Genomic DNA, 16,102 nt, shown 5'->3' with positions numbered 1-16,102 from the left:
ATACAACTTATCCCACTTCATCCATCTCATTATTAAATTGAGTAACAATTGCGTCTTGCCGGATCCAGATGGTCCGATGATAATCATCCGGATCGAGTTTGGTAACGCTGCAACATGCTTAACTGGTTCTCTTGTTTTAGTCGCTGAAAAGTCAATTATATTCATGTCTCTATACATAAATTATGGATCTATATTGTGTGAAGTGAAGAGTGAAGAGTGCGTACTGGCACAAATGATATGACAACCGTTACAACAAGAAATAATAGATCGGCGCTTACTGGTAAGTGTGTACAATGCGGTACAAAGAAATTTAGATTTATTTCTATTAACCCCGGGGGTGTTTTAAAAAAAAGCGAGGAGGTGATATTGCAGCCAAGTTATCAAAACTCCCCGGAACCCCGTGGGCAAAGTATCCAGGAGAAAAACACCTCCCAGGATATAGCTACTGTGGCCCCGGAACACGATTAGATATCAGACTCGATGATCAAAATCAGCCCAAACCCGGTGAGTACCCAATAAACGCTATCGATAAGGCGTGTCATGCTCATGATGTTGCTTACTACAAAAGTAGCGATCTGCAACAGCGTCATATCGCGGACGTAAAATTAATTCACGCGCTAAATGCTATTCCTGATAAATCCTTCAAAGAAAAATTGGCCTCATGGTTGATAAAATCGGCTATGAAAGGTAAATTAATGATTGGAAGCGGAGCTTCTCGCGCTGGTAATTGAAAACGCTAGCGTTTATAATAACAACATGGAATCCATCTATTATTCTCCGAGAGGATACTGGAAGGGGAAGGCCGCAATTGGTAAGCTTGCAAGCGCTGCAAAAGTAACGAGGGCCACTGCGGCTAATTGGTTATCCAAACAGGCTATATGGCAAATCTATCTACCACCGCCTAAACAAATCAACTTTTCGCGCTTTGATGTCAGCGTACCTAATGACGTTCATCAGGCTGATATACTATTTCTGCCGCATGACAACGGTTACAAATACGCGCTAACCGTAGTTGATGTTGCGAGTCGATACAAACAAGCGGAGCCGTTAAAAACAAAGTCAGCAACTGAAGTAGCCGCTGCGTTTGAAAGAATTTATCGAAGAGGCCCTCTGCGCTGGCCAAATCTATTACAAGTTGATCCCGGTAGTGAATTTCGCGGCGCTGTTTTATCAACGCTGAAACATCATAGCGTCGCGGTACGACGAGGTCATACTGCGCTACATCGTGATCAGGCAATTGTTGAACGATTCAATCGGACTCTTGCTGAACGGTTATTTGGATATCAATACGCGAAGGAATTCATCCAAGAAAAACGATCTCGTGAATGGGTCAAAAGGTTGCCAGGCGTAATTGCCGCGTTAAATAACGAGATTACCCGAGCAATCAGCATGAAGCCCAGCGACGCGATTAAAGAAAAGAATATACCCGGAAGATCAAAAATAGATAGCGTTTCCAAGCCGATTCTCGGCGATGTCACTGTTAGATATCTGTATGAACCAGGAGAGCTTGAAGGCGGTAAAAAAAGAGCTACTGATCCTATCTGGAGTGTTACCACACATAACATATCAACGATAACACGATCAACTGGTAGACCACCGATCTATAGACTGGATCCAACTGCCCCACAGCGGGGGTTTACACGCGAGCAACTACAAGTGATACCTGACGATACTCAATTACCCCCGCGTGGTCTTAACTAGCGCCGTTGCGTCTATTACACTCAAGACATGTCAACCTCACATTGTTTTTGACATGACCGAGACTGTTATCGATCCTATCCACGGTAAATTGGCGAGCGTCTTTATCCGAATAACGCCAACTCATTATACAATTGCAACTCGCGCAGTGATTATTCTGTTGTTGTCGTAGCGAGATTATTAATTCGGCATCAATATCAAAACGCCGCTGTTTTTTTTATCCTGTTGGCGGTAACCCGAGAGTTTTCTATCAATGACGCTTGCATCGATGATGTCGTTGGTGACTTCGTCGGTGACTCCGTCAACAACAATTCTTCGAAGCTGATTCATTCTCCGTACTCGGGACACCGCAAGATAGACTAGATTGGTCCATTCGATGCGATTATCAACCATCCAAACAATTGTACCCGTGATAGTCAGTCCCTGCGAGGAATGTATTGTTGTTGCGTATCCTAGCGTCCACGGGGATTTATCAGCACGTAGCGCGTCCTCAACGACGCTGATATCAACGAGCACAATATCATTCAGCACGAGAATTTGTTTTTCTGTCCGGCCTGGAATTTCAACTTCAATGTTCTGCCGCCGTGTATCCGCGGGTCTATAACATAACGGCACTGGACGCGTTGGAAACTTTTCCTTATGCAACGTAAACAACCTCCGCTGAAGTGTGTCTCTGACTATCTTTCTACTCGCTACAATCAAATCGTTTGGTCTCCATGTTTCCCAGAATTCATTTAACGGCGTTTCCGGAATCACCTCGCGGATTATTTCACATTGAATTCTATCCGGCTGTAATCTGATTAATTTTTTAACCTCGCGCAGTTGTTCATCAAGTGCTCGGTAATCAGTAACGGTTTCTTCATAATAGTCCACGAATCCGCTCAACCAATCATGTGGACCCTCGCCGACAAATGGTGGTGGTTGGCCATGGTCGCCACACATGATTACCGCTGTATTCGCGAGCAGCAACCAATCAAGAAACATTCGTAAAGTATCTAACGAAACAGCACATATCTCATCCCAGATGATAACTTCAGGAATAAATTTTTCACCCATTCGATCAGGAGTCCACTCACCGCCGCTGTATCGAAAAAAGCTGTGATAAGTAACGGCGTCAACATTTCGTTGTTTTATCTCTCGCGCTAGTCTATGGGTCGGTGTAAGCACGATTATACTTGCCCGCGTTCGAAATAATTCAATTGCCCGAGTCGTCTTTCCTGACCCGCCACAGCCGCTTAAATAAACCGTCTTGTGTCTACAAATTGGATCAGAACACGGTGGTGCATTAGACCATTCTGACAATTTATCACCGCGTAGGTAATTGTTTTCAACGGTGACATCTGCTGACGGGGAATAATCGCGTCGTATTTCATTTTTAATTCTCCATGTACCCCAACTCTCGTCCGGACTAGTAAACTCGGCTACGTTTTCCTTATACGTTACGTCAATATAAAATGAATCAACGGCTACTCTAACCGCGGTGTTAGGAAATCTATTTATCATCGAGAATAAATTGATAGCGGCGTAACCCAGCATAGACGCCCTCAAATGCGGGTATGCCGGGCTGTCTCCATCGCTGTAGGTAACAACTGTACCCAACTTTGTTCCATTGGACAAGAAAGCTGTTTCGCAGTTCACGTATCTATTTTTCGCCACTGCGTCCTTGATTACGAAATCATATTCTGCGTCATCTATAATCAGCCGTGAGCAATATCGTTTGTAGTCGCAGTTTTTTCCACCTTGTGTGAACTTACCAATTATTCTTCTACCGAGATCTTTTGCCTCGTGGTTTCGTTGGTTAAATATTCTCCTGGACCATTCGACGATATATTCCTCGTCGGCATCAATGTGCTTTCTGGACTCGTCAATTATGCTATCTAGACGCTCCGGTTCTGGTAACCAGACTTCAGTCTGCGCTCGGTATGATATAATCGCGTCACTGACAATCAACGAAACTAGCATTTTACAATCAATCATATACCGTAGCAGCGCTATTGGCAACCACTTTTTTTTATTCATGTGTCTACCGATCCAAATATAACAACAGCGATGAAGTCCTGCCGCGAATTCAAATGATACTATGCGAGCGAATCCGGTTAAATCAAAATCAGGCAGTGGTCCATTAATAGCAACACGAGTCATTTCATGTCTGGGGTGTCCAAATCGTTTGAAATACTCAGCGGCGGATCCATACCCGAGAAAACTCGCTGGATAACAGGCAACCATATCAACGGAAATCATAGCGTCGCGGTTGTATTCAGTGTTCCATAGTCCACCGTGATAGTATTCCAAACAACTGGATTGTACATCTGGTAGAAATTCCTTGCGCGTTGGGCTCCACGCATTTTTCCTTGCTGCAACATGAGCTGCAACCGATGGAATCGTGAAACAATTTGTTAGCAGTTGTTCATCATGCTCTTCAAATTCCATGGCGGTTTTTTTCATCTTGTTGTGAAATGCTTCAGTGCGATATAATTCACCGTTTGGTCTTACAAACTGATCAAAGGTATCAGCGCTGCGAAGTAACCACACTGATACAGGGTCGTTTTTACACAAATAAGCAATAGCATCAAATAGTTTCCTCTCCGCGAGAAAACCATCCCGGGAGAATTCTTCTCCCAAAAATTCCCCCGGGATATACTTTACCGTTCTATCCCGTGGAAACACTGTGATCGCGGGCGTCCATGCGTGTTCGTTATGATCAATAATTTTGATTGGGGCTCCCTTCGATTTGTACTTTGATTCGTGTAATACTTCACCGGCTATCGTTGTAACGGTTATTGGAAATCTCAGCGATGTTTCTAATCTCGCTATGTCGCTGATGGTTGCTCCTCGCTCGCGCACTGTCTCCTCCCACTGGTTGATTTTGCTACGTCGTAAATCAGTCAATTTGTTTCCTCGACATGCATTTGTAAAATGCTCTATTATTCGTTCTGCTACACAATTTATCCCCGTTGACTGTTTCATCGGCGCTAGTTTTCCGATATCAGGTTTCTTATTTAACGGGTATATTCCATAAACAACTGCTGTTTCAGGATACGCTCGTTCATAGTATGGTCTGTCAATTCCGGTTAACAACCCCGGCTTGGAGTCGCGGCTAACAATGACTGTTTTCTTGTCGCTGAGAACTGGTTCAAATTTATCACGTATGATCGAATCACCTGATTCCACCCGGACAATGAATTTTACTCTGAAGAAATACTTTTTACCGTCAAGTTGTGATATTATCGTTGCTGCGCGGTTGTCGTTCATGGTAGCATCAACAACGCCATCAATTCGAAATGTTGACCAACTATGAGATGCACCATCACGCTTGAATTCATCGATACAATCGCGTATTTTACTCAACAGGGTTCTATCGTTTATTAACGCTTTTGGTGCGTCCTTGAGGACTCTATCGAGATTGAACTTAATATTTTTCCAGGGCTTAATTGCTGCTAATCTCTCGAACTCATCCATATAATTAAAACAAGTATTTAAATAAAAGAATATAGTATAATGAATCACTGCAAATGGTTGATGATTGGGTCGACAACCCCGTGCAATAAATCATGTAGAGGTGAATTCTGCGGGTATCATTTACAAAGCGTTCGTAATGGTTCTCTTGGCCCCCTCCCGTGCTTGGTTTGTCACGTCGGTGTAAGAGGAAAATCGCAGTTGTGTATCAATTGTGGCGGAAAGCGATACAGGGAACTAAAACGCTATTATGACAAGCTAATTAAAAACGCCGTCATTGACCCTACCGCCGACTTCGTCATCAAAACCCCCCAGGACTACGTTGAAAGATTCATAATTAAACCAAATAATAAATTAGACAAGTAGTATTATTATACAAATGGACCGAGAATTTCAGTCGCATCCCCTGCTCGTCAATTACGAGGCGTCTCGCGACGGCATTGTTAGAAATCGTAGACTGAAGAAGCCGGTTGGTACCGTAAATAATCAGGGGTATTTGACATTTGGTGCCGGAAAGAAGAAGTATTATGTTCATAGGATGGTATTTGAAGTATTTAACGGATTAATCGAGAATGGGCTTGTGATTGATCATATTAATAATAATAAGACTGATAATTCTCTTACAAACCTGCAAGCCATCTCTCAGAGTCAGAATGTCAAAAAAGGCCAAACTGGTAAATACTCAAACAAAGCAAAACCCGTAAAGTCATTTGATACAACAACTCACGAAGAAAAAATATTTCAGTCGATGAATGAAGCCAGTAGATACTTTGACATTTGTGGAGCCTCGATACGATTTGTTGCAGAAGGAATACAGAATTCAGCGATCTCAAAAAAGACCGGGCATAGAATTCGATTTTCATATATAACAGAAATCAGCGAGTGATGAAGTCACCGGCGCCTATGGCGCTGACGAGGTCACGTCTAACGAATTATTAAACACCTTCGGAATTGATACACGGGGTTTCATTTTTTTTTTATTTAAAAGCAAGATGTTCTATAAGAATAATGAATATCGAAGACATCAATAATATATTAGCCGAGATTTCAAAATTAAAAAATCAAGGAATTGAATTATCTGATGGTCTCGACAGTGAAAAAATATTATCCGATTATGAAATTATTAACGAACAATCGAAACGGGGGCGTTTTACCCTGGCCCGCGAGTACTTTTTTATAAAACGATTACAACATACGATCAATGAAAACTTGTACCACAATGACGCAAATGCATTCATTGGACTATTTACTGCCGTTGAAATAATACGAAAAAAACTCGGACGTGTTTATGAACGACGCCGGGAGATTTCTAGCAAGATCAAAAACATTAGAAGGATTATAGACGAAAACTCCGTGGAGCCCCCGATGGTACACTCGGCGGGAAATTAGAAATTGCTTCGCAATTGCAATAATGGTAGGCGAATCACTTACTACTCGGCTAGCCAGAGAGCGGCTAGCGGCGCTTAAAAAGTTCATACCGTTACGAGACAGGGTCCGAGAACAACTACAAACCGATTTTACTGTTGGAAGCGAACAACTGTTTGCCCCGGTAACTAAAGCGATTAGGGATGTTACAGCGGCAACAGAACGGGCAATATATGGAGATATTCCTAAGGAAGGCGAACGGAAAGAGGCGCCTCTTTTTCCTGTACTTGAAAAGATAGCAGCAGAGACAGAACAAACACAGCAACGGATAAAACAACTTTCCAGTGATATAAAAACCCAACGAGAGTATGAACGATTAGCTGATATTGATGTTGGTGAATCTCAAAAAATTTCCACTCAAAGAGGGATTTCCTTTATGTATAAACTCACTGAAGGGGCTATAGAGGAAATAAAACGACCTCAATTACTGAAATCCGACGATTATAGGGTTTTTGGTAATTTTGCCGCTCAAAGCTATCATTCAAGAAAAGACTTTTTAAAAGACGAGTATAAAAACAGTAATATAAAACGAGATGACTGGGTTAATTGGTTGTATAAAACGAATAAAGGGGTTGATCGCTTGGATACAAAAGAATTGGGATATAAAGAATTTAAAAAAGGAATTGATGATTATGATATACAACAACAACAAGAACAGCGAAAAGAAAAACGTCAAAAAAAAGCTGGTTCTAAAAAAACAAGCGGAGAGGGGTATCCAAGTGGTAGTGGTCTAGTTGAAAACGCTTGTCCTAACAGTGTTCTCAGTGATATATCACGGCTAGAGGTACTAATCGGAGGAAAACGAGCCGGAAATAACTCTCCGGAAATAATCAATGAGGCCGCTGATATTTGCAAGCGGTTATTTGCAGGCGGTATCATGGACATTAATGCATATCGAACGCTCATAGACGAACTCGTGGATGATTAAAAAAATTATAAAATTATAAAATTATAAAATTGTCAGTTTTTTGGTCGATTTTTGTCGATTTTTGGCCATTTTTTGACCGTTTTTGGCAATTTTTTGAGGGCAAAAACCCCAGGAAATCATTTAGAGAAAATCGATGTTTTTGCTGAAAAATCGAAAAAAAACGACTATAGGCAACAAAAAATGACCAAAAATGACTAGAAATCAAGAAAAAAACGGAAAAAAACCGGATTTTTATCGAGGGCAAAAACCCCAGGAAATTTTGATAAAATTTATTCCGGTTTTCCACACGGCGGTGGGGGGGGGGGTGATCAATCACTGGTGATCACAATCACTAATTGAAAAACCGGTGTTTTTATAATAAAGATGATCATACACTACAACCACGATAAACCAGTACTCGTCTACGTGGTAAACTCGCGATTGCCTGTTTACCGCGCGTACTATGGAGATGGTCTCGGTAGCACCATTGCGGGGTTATTTACAAGAATGGCTCCAAAAATAGCGCCGTTAGTCAAACAATTAGGAATGAAGGCTATTGATGTTATTCGTGATAAGGGTATTAGTGCTATTGGAGACGTTGCCGGAAAGGCGCTTTCTGCAGCAAAGGACAAACTAATGTCGTTGGTGAGGAGAAAAAAACAGAAACCACCGGTGATGCCATCAACGACAGTGATGCCTGCGAATGTCAGTAAAGTAATAAATAACGCCGTGGAAGAAAAACTAGCGTCGTTGGTAAACAATAATCAAGATGACATCGCAAACATAATAGCGGCAAGTGGTTTAAAACCACGACGATGATTTAGATGCATCAGCGTATTATTAAATAAAATGTTTAAACGAACAGCTGACCCGGCGTTTGATATGGACGCACCAGTGCACAAGGATGATTCTGTCCGTAATTATCAATTTTATTCCTATCATGCAGTACAACCCAACATACGATCGCGAATTGAACTTCAAGTCCATGATACCAGTAAATATTTTTTACCGTGTGAAGCGTTTATTGAAATCGAAGGAGAACTTGTAACAGAGGTCGATACTCCTGCTGTACCAGCACCGTATCCAGATGGTACCAAAGTTGGCTTAGTCAATAACGGCGTAATGGCGCTATTTGAGAGTGCAAAATATCTCATTGATGGAAGAGAGATCGAGTCTATAGAACGCGATGTTGATGTTGCTACAACAATAATCGGGCTAGCAAGATATTCCGACGATTATACAAGATCAGCGGGTCCATCTATGATGTTTGCAAAGGATACTAAAAACACTGCTGGAAACTCACAATGTGTGGTAAGACGACCAAGAAATAATGCTAATAACGCTGATGCTGATGTTGAGAATATGATTATAAACAGCGATCCTAATTTTAACATCGGAGCTGCAACACGCATATCAATGTTAACAGGGGCGCGTAGATCTTTCTCATGCGCGATTCCACTGCATCATATATTTGGATTTTGTAGGAACGTGCGAAAAGTTATCTACGGAGCAACGCATACCGTGGTGCTTGTGCGAAAAGGTGATGATAGAAATGCAATTTGGAGAATTTCAGCGGATCCTGCAAATCCAAATAATGACCCTGGTAAAGTCGTTTTAACTAAAATATTATTGTGGATGCCAGTAATGACTCCATCCATTACCACAGAGGCACGATTGCTATCATTTATGGAGCAGGGAGGAAAATCATTACTAAGTTGGTTAACAACAACAACAGATACTAAGCAATCAAATATCAATGGTATATTCACATGGAACCTGGCATCACAACAAGGCATTTCGGCTCCGCGTCATATATTTGTTGCGTTGCAGGATATGACGAGAGTTGATAATCAGTTATTCAGCCATATGATATTTGATCGATTAGGCGTTACTGACGTCTCGCTGAGAATAAACGGCCAGCAGGAACCATCTGAGGATATACAACTTAATTACGGTCAAAACCATATTGCACGCGTGTACCATCGGTTGCTGTCGTATATGAGTCGTGATCAAAACGTCGACACTGGTTTGCAAATATCACAACATGATTTCAAAGAACTATATCCGATCTATTACTTTTCGCTGGAACATCTTGATTTAACAAGACAATCCGTCGTTGATATACACTTCCGAGCTAATGTAACTCGCGGCGCTATTGCTGATTATAGAGCTATTGCTGTCATCCTCAGCGATAAATCAATGCTGTTGGAAGGTGTTGGTGGACGAATGAGAATCGTTGATGCGCCAGTGGAAAACATGTAATTGAAAGCACAAAACGCGTTTACAATAAAATGTCGTATAGTGTCGTCAGTGTAGAGTTGACTGATGGTAAGTCAAGAAATTACGATCAAAGTCGGCTAAGCAATGCGGGACCACAATAACGCTGAAGCCGTCACAGATGGCAGGTGGTAATCATAAGATATCGTTGACGGCGCGTCAAATAAAACATTTCAATAATGCGATGAAGAATAGAAAGGGTGTTCAAATAGATTTCTCGGCCGCAGCGATTAAAAACATGGAAAAGACCGGTGGGATATTTCCGCTGTTAGCCGCAATTCCAGCGTTGATTGCCGCGGCGGCCCCAGCAGTGGCTAAGGCGGCTGCGTTGGGGGCCGTTGGTACCGCGGCGGAAATGGCACTGAAAAAGGCAACCGGGAAAGGCTATAAAAAAACGACCCGTAGCCGGAAAGGGTCTAAGACTACCGGGAACCCCGTATTCATGGTACTCGGGAAAGGGTCTAAGACTACCGGGGACCGTTTATTAACGCAGGAGTCAATGACTCCCATGTCTAATTTTGATTTAATAGACGCCGCAAACGCGCTAGCGATAAAAAACTTCAGAGGTGTTTTTATGAGGGATCAATTACCGGCGGCGCCAAGGAATATTGAAACCGGCATAATTAACCTCGATGGGTCCTCCGGAGCGGGGACTCATTGGGTTGCGTACGCGATTGATCCGCGTGCGATCGTCTATTTTGATTCATACGGGTTAGCCCCGCCAAACGAGTTCATGCGGTATATCCGGGCGTGTTCAGCCCGGGCTTTTTATTCCACGCTGCCAACACAGCGATTAAGCGACCCACCGATATGTGGCCGTGAGGTATTGAACGTACTCGCGGCGATTTCATCATCGCGAAAACCACCTCATGTGGTTGTAAACGAATACACTAGTGGGGTCGTAGAGGCCCGGCGGGTTAATTAGAAACGCCGTTTTTTTTTACAATAACGATGATTGATATTTGGGGACGACCGGTTTCGGTGCTGAAAGAATCCACGGAAACGGCCGCCGCCGACATAAAAAAAACTAATCGAGGATGAAATCGCTGATACGTTGAATTTAACCAGTGTTGACCCGGGTGAAATAGTTGTATTTCAAGACCGCCAGGGTAAATTGAAATCCGGTAATGTGTCGCTGAATGACGTTTTAATACGACGGCGTGATGCCGCCGAGGACACTATCGCGCTGTATACCGGCGACGGACGACTCAAACCGGGTGAACATATATCGACGGTGACGGATAGGGTAACATTAGTCCAGGACGGTTTTACAAGGTTAGATAGATCGGTGACCGAACTTGACGCGCAGGTGAAAAAATCTGTCGCCGAGGTGAAAAAATCTATCACCGATATACAACTCACTACCGCTAGTTTTTTTGGGACCCCGACGGTGACCGAACCAAATCTTGCAACAATAAAAAATACTATTTTGGAGTTTACGACGCTGTCGGGCCAATTTTACACGTTACGAAAAAATGTTAACAGGATCGATGACAACTTTGATAAATTTTTTGGTAAAAAAAATACCAAGCTGGATGAGATTACAATAACTATAAATGATATCACTGCGTATGGACAGGAAATAAAAATAACCAAAGCTGATGTTGCAACGAACAGAAATAATGTAGACGCGCATGAGCGGGAAATAGAAATAATCGGCGCTAATGTTGCAACGATCATAAATAATGTAGACTCGCATGGACGGAAAATAGAAACAATCAAAACTGATGTTACAACGATCATAAATAATATGGACGCGCATACACAGGAAATAGGAACAATCAAAACTGATATTGAAGCGAACAAAAAAGGTGTGGACGCGCATACACAGGAAATAGGAACAATCAAAACTGATGTTGAAGCGAACAAAAAAAATGTAGACGCGTATTGGCGGGGAATAGGAATAATCAAAACTGATGTTGCAGCGAACAAAAAAGGTATAGACGTGCATACATATGAAATAGGAACAATCAAACTTGATGTTGCAGCGAACAAAAAAAGTATGACCGAGAATACACGGGAAATAGAAACAATCAAAACTGATATTGAAAGCTCGATCAAAAGGGGTTTATACGTGCATACACGGGAAATAGAAACAATCATAGTTGATGTTGCAAATATCAAAGACAGAATACCGGAAATGATAAAAATAAAAATCCCTCATGAGAACACCATCAACACAGTATACACAATTCGGCATGGATCATTCGATTGGACTCCTACACAGAATACAGTAAATATCACCGCAACTGTTAAGGGCATTTATCGATTGACACTGGTTTCAATGATGCAGTTTAATATATTATCGTCGAGTTCATCCGGGTTTAACAATACAATATCAACAATTATAGACAGGAACGAAACTGAACAGTTTACAATTTATGCCGTTGATGGAAATCTAGCCGGGGCAAACATCACATGGTATGTGGAATTTGTAGCGAATCTAATTAATTAAAAACACTAGCTCTTTTAAAATAAAAATGACCACCAAGGAAATTGAATCAGAGGTATCACCGACGTCACATCAATATCGATTCGATACCGCAAAAGAATTCTCCGCGAACTTGAAAACGCTTTCCGAACAATACCGTGTAAAAAAAAAAAAATACCGCCGAAAAATAACCGCCATCGACGCGGTCGTGTACTCGGTGTCGGGTATAGTAGCCGGTACCGGTGTTATTTTATCCACGGTAACCACGATAGCCCCGATCGCTGTTCCAATCGCTATCTCCGCAATGACAACAGTTGCTGGAGTCGCCAACGCAATCACTAGGAAGATATCATCGTGTTTTCAGAAAAAACTCAACGAGTATACAGTAAAACATCAAATAGTATCCGACGCGTACTCGAAATTATCCGGGTTGATCTCGTTGTCAATTGATAATTTGTTCGTATCCGATGTTGAATTCTCCACGATGGTCCAGTTGTATAGCTCCGCGATGTCAAAAATCGAGGATTTTCAACTGGAAGCCGGAACCACCTGGTTGTTGAAATTAGACACTAAAAACAACGAATAATAATAATGTCGCTGAACCCCGAAGGGTTTCAGTTGCTTCAACGGATCGCGGAGAACACCACTCCGGTACAAACAAATATGATATCGATAACGTCAACAAAACCCGAATTCAGTGTGAACTTTCCATCACCGGTTCCAGTGAAGGAAATAGCGCTGGCAAAATTGCGAATATATCACAGTTGGCCTAATATTCGAGCGGACGCATTTAACGGACAACAACCTAATAACTCGCTGGTTTTTGCACGGACAAATAAACCCGATGGGACCCCAGACTGGGGGGAGGTTACAATACCAACTGGGTCATACCAAATAGAACAAATCAATAAAGAATTTCAACGCAGGATAAAATCGATCACAGGAAAAGAATCAAAAATCGCTATTACGGTTCATGAACCGACGTTATCGTCGACGATTGAAATAAGCACACCGGGGTATATGGTTGATATCTATAACAGTTCAATAAGAACCATACTAGGATGGCCTAAGAATCCACCTCATGGAATCGCCGCGGACACGCAATCGTATCATGAGATTACCCCCCGGTATCGAGATAAATTATCTGTTATGAAAAACGCGTTCTTACCCCCCAGGTTTATATTTCAAAACAGGAATACCATTAAATGGTATTTTACGTATAAGGAAACTCCTGAAACAGACGTCGAGATCGCAATTAGTTTAAATGATATCACTGATGCGTTTGCCGAGATTAATCGTAATTACCGATTGCAACTAGAACAGCTACGGGAGACAAAAGCACAAAAACACGTTGAGGTGTTAAATCAACTTATATCAGACATGGAATATATCAATGAACGAATCGTTAAAGTAATATCCGATAGCAGAACTAATGATAAACAAAAATTCCTAACCGAGTTTAATATCACAGAAGCCGATTTACCCGATTTAAAGGTTCCAGGATACAATGCGCCAGAACTAAGAAAATCTCTTAATGATTTTCTGGATCCATCAACTATCCTCAGACACGATAACGGAGATGATGGTAGGCATATTGCTCCATACAACGTAAATATTGCATCGGTGATAGCGATTAATCTAGTGTGTGATGCTATCGAAGGAAGTTACCAGGTGGATACCAAGCAATCAAATCAGGCCCAACAGGGGTATATCCTTTATTCATTTTCACCAACAGCCCCTCCGGGATTTTTAATCGTTGAGAATCCGATTAATCCGGTCTATATGCAATGCCATAATCGGTTTTTAACGAGAATTAATTTCAGACTTACCGATCAGTCAAATAACCTAATTGATTTACAAGAGGAGGAGTTAGTGATCACTCTGTTTGTAAGATCATAGCAGCAGGGGGGGGGCGATGACATCGACGCGGTCGTCGCTGTGTTTACCGGACGCTGACGACGCTGGGATCGGCGCGCAGAAGGTATTAATTAAACCAAATGACGTCCGGACGATCCCCCGACGACGACGTCGTCTTTTTTTTTACCAGGCGCTGACGACACAGGATCCGCTGAGTGCAGAAAGTACTAATTAAGCCAAATGACGTTTGGACAAAATGTCCGATTCGCCCCCCCTGCTGCTCCCGGGTATTTAAAAGAAGTACCTGATGCCAAAATTGCCCCATGAGCATACCCAGACGATACAATAAACAAAAGTAATAAGTTTTATTTCATAATGCTTTTCTAATTATATTATAGTATATGTATCCGTTGAAGTGTTGAATCTGAAATCCATGTTCATTGTGTTATATTAATTTATGTGATAAATCAAGACAATTGGCCGACATGTCCGATAAATGATAAATTTAAATTAAGAATGAATGGAAGTGGTTCGTATCTATACATTGAAGAATGAACTCGATGAATAATTAGAATTTAGATAATATCTTGTCAATTTGTAACAGTTGTAACTGATATTGAACAGCTATAGAGATCAGTTTCAAATGTAATATTTTTACTATGTTCTCAACATATATGGCAACTGACCTTCGATGTGGATACTCCAACTTCTGATTAATTTCTCCTTCATCATCTGATGGTGTTTGAAATGATAGTTGGGTATCTAATTTCTTTAGAAGCAAACCATTCACTTCTCCGCTGTATCGTGCTCTTTGTACGTGGATATAAGGGAAAAGTCAAGTAAAAATGCAAAATGACATATCAATACCATATATATCATAAGAAAAAATGTACTAATGACATTTCAGTAGCTGATTACAACTTTTTGAACCCTTTTCATTCGTTGGTACGCTTTATATAATCCCTTCTAGCATTAATTACATTAGAGTATGATTCAGGAATCGTTCAAGTTAAACGATGTTTGTTTAGTATGGTTTTCGTCATGTATAATATATAGTCCATGTAGAGACTAAAGGTAGGGAGTATAATGATGAATATGGAAACGGGGAGAGAGAGAGAATAGTGTACAATAATGACTAAAAAGACCTTTCATTTTCTTCCATCAAACATTTATTCGGGTAGTGTCGACAGCTAAGACTATGATTCCGGTAGGGCGTGATTTTCCTTTCTGTGTCGTCTCAGTTTTTGGATTATCTGTTCTTTATATACCTTTGAAAAGGAAATGAATTAAGATTATTTGCGCCATTTGACTTCTTAAACTAATAGAATATTGCTATAATAATGTTGCTTATTTTGAAAAGCGATTTGTGTTGTTACTCTGAACTGTAAGTGCACATAAATGTAACTAGGCAGCACAAATTGAAGGGATCTCGCTAGTGTGTAACTAGTTCAATGTGGTTATGTTGTACGATGGTTTAGAAATGTCAAGGATGAATATAATTAGTTCTTACTTTTTATGACATCTACTGTAACTATATCCTGCCTTAGGTAAGTGATGTCGATGGCGTCCCAGGCTTTGTCCTCATATACACCGTCGAATCCTCTGAATCCACTAAAGCCCAAGCCCCTTCCACCTCTGTATCCACAATATCCACCATACCCTCCATAGACCCATATCCAACGTATCCACCAAAACCACCGTAGCCATAGTAGCCACTCAATAAGTAGGTAGCAACGGGAACAACTAATGTGCAGCTAAAAGTGGTCGCGTGGTAGTGAGCGACGTTCATATTGCTATTAAATTTTCTGATTAGCTGAATGAAAGAAGATATATATATATATATATATATATATATATATATATATATATATATATATATATATATATATATATATATATATATATATATATATTGTGAATTAATACTATTTAAATTGTACAGTGATGGCAAACAGATCAAATGGTAACTAAAAATGATACATGTAGTTTTATGCTTGACGATTGTAGTAGGTAACCTACATTTGTTTTTGAATGATGACCGTGGATTAGTA

At 41.1% G+C, this 16,102-nt stretch overlaps 1 long non-coding RNA gene across 2 annotated transcripts in view; it reads right to left on the bottom strand.

The window, feature by feature from the left end:
- Positions 1 to 15,858, bottom strand: part of LOC149771308 (uncharacterized) — a 319,229-nt gene extending 303,371 nt beyond the window's left edge. Inside the window, exons 1-3 of one of the 2 annotated variants that reach the window (XR_016418346.1) lie at positions 15,685 to 15,858; positions 15,562 to 15,651; positions 15,197 to 15,319 (exon numbers count right to left, since the gene is read on the bottom strand). This is a non-coding gene — a long non-coding RNA (uncharacterized LOC149771308). Of the gene's footprint in view, positions 1 to 15,196; positions 15,320 to 15,561 lie in introns of both variants that reach the window. The other variant, XR_016418345.1, reaches the window with a different exon arrangement.
- Positions 15,859 to 16,102: the final 244 nt, after the last annotated feature.

The sequence above is a fragment of the Sinohyriopsis cumingii genome, unplaced genomic scaffold (genome assembly GCF_028554795.1).
Source record: "Sinohyriopsis cumingii isolate HCF-2022 unplaced genomic scaffold, ASM2855479v2 utg001953l, whole genome shotgun sequence".
NCBI classification, from domain to species: domain Eukaryota; kingdom Metazoa; phylum Mollusca; class Bivalvia; order Unionida; family Unionidae; genus Sinohyriopsis; species Sinohyriopsis cumingii.
Note: the sequence above shows the minus strand (reverse complement) of the source record. Positions and strands in the feature narration are given on the sequence as shown.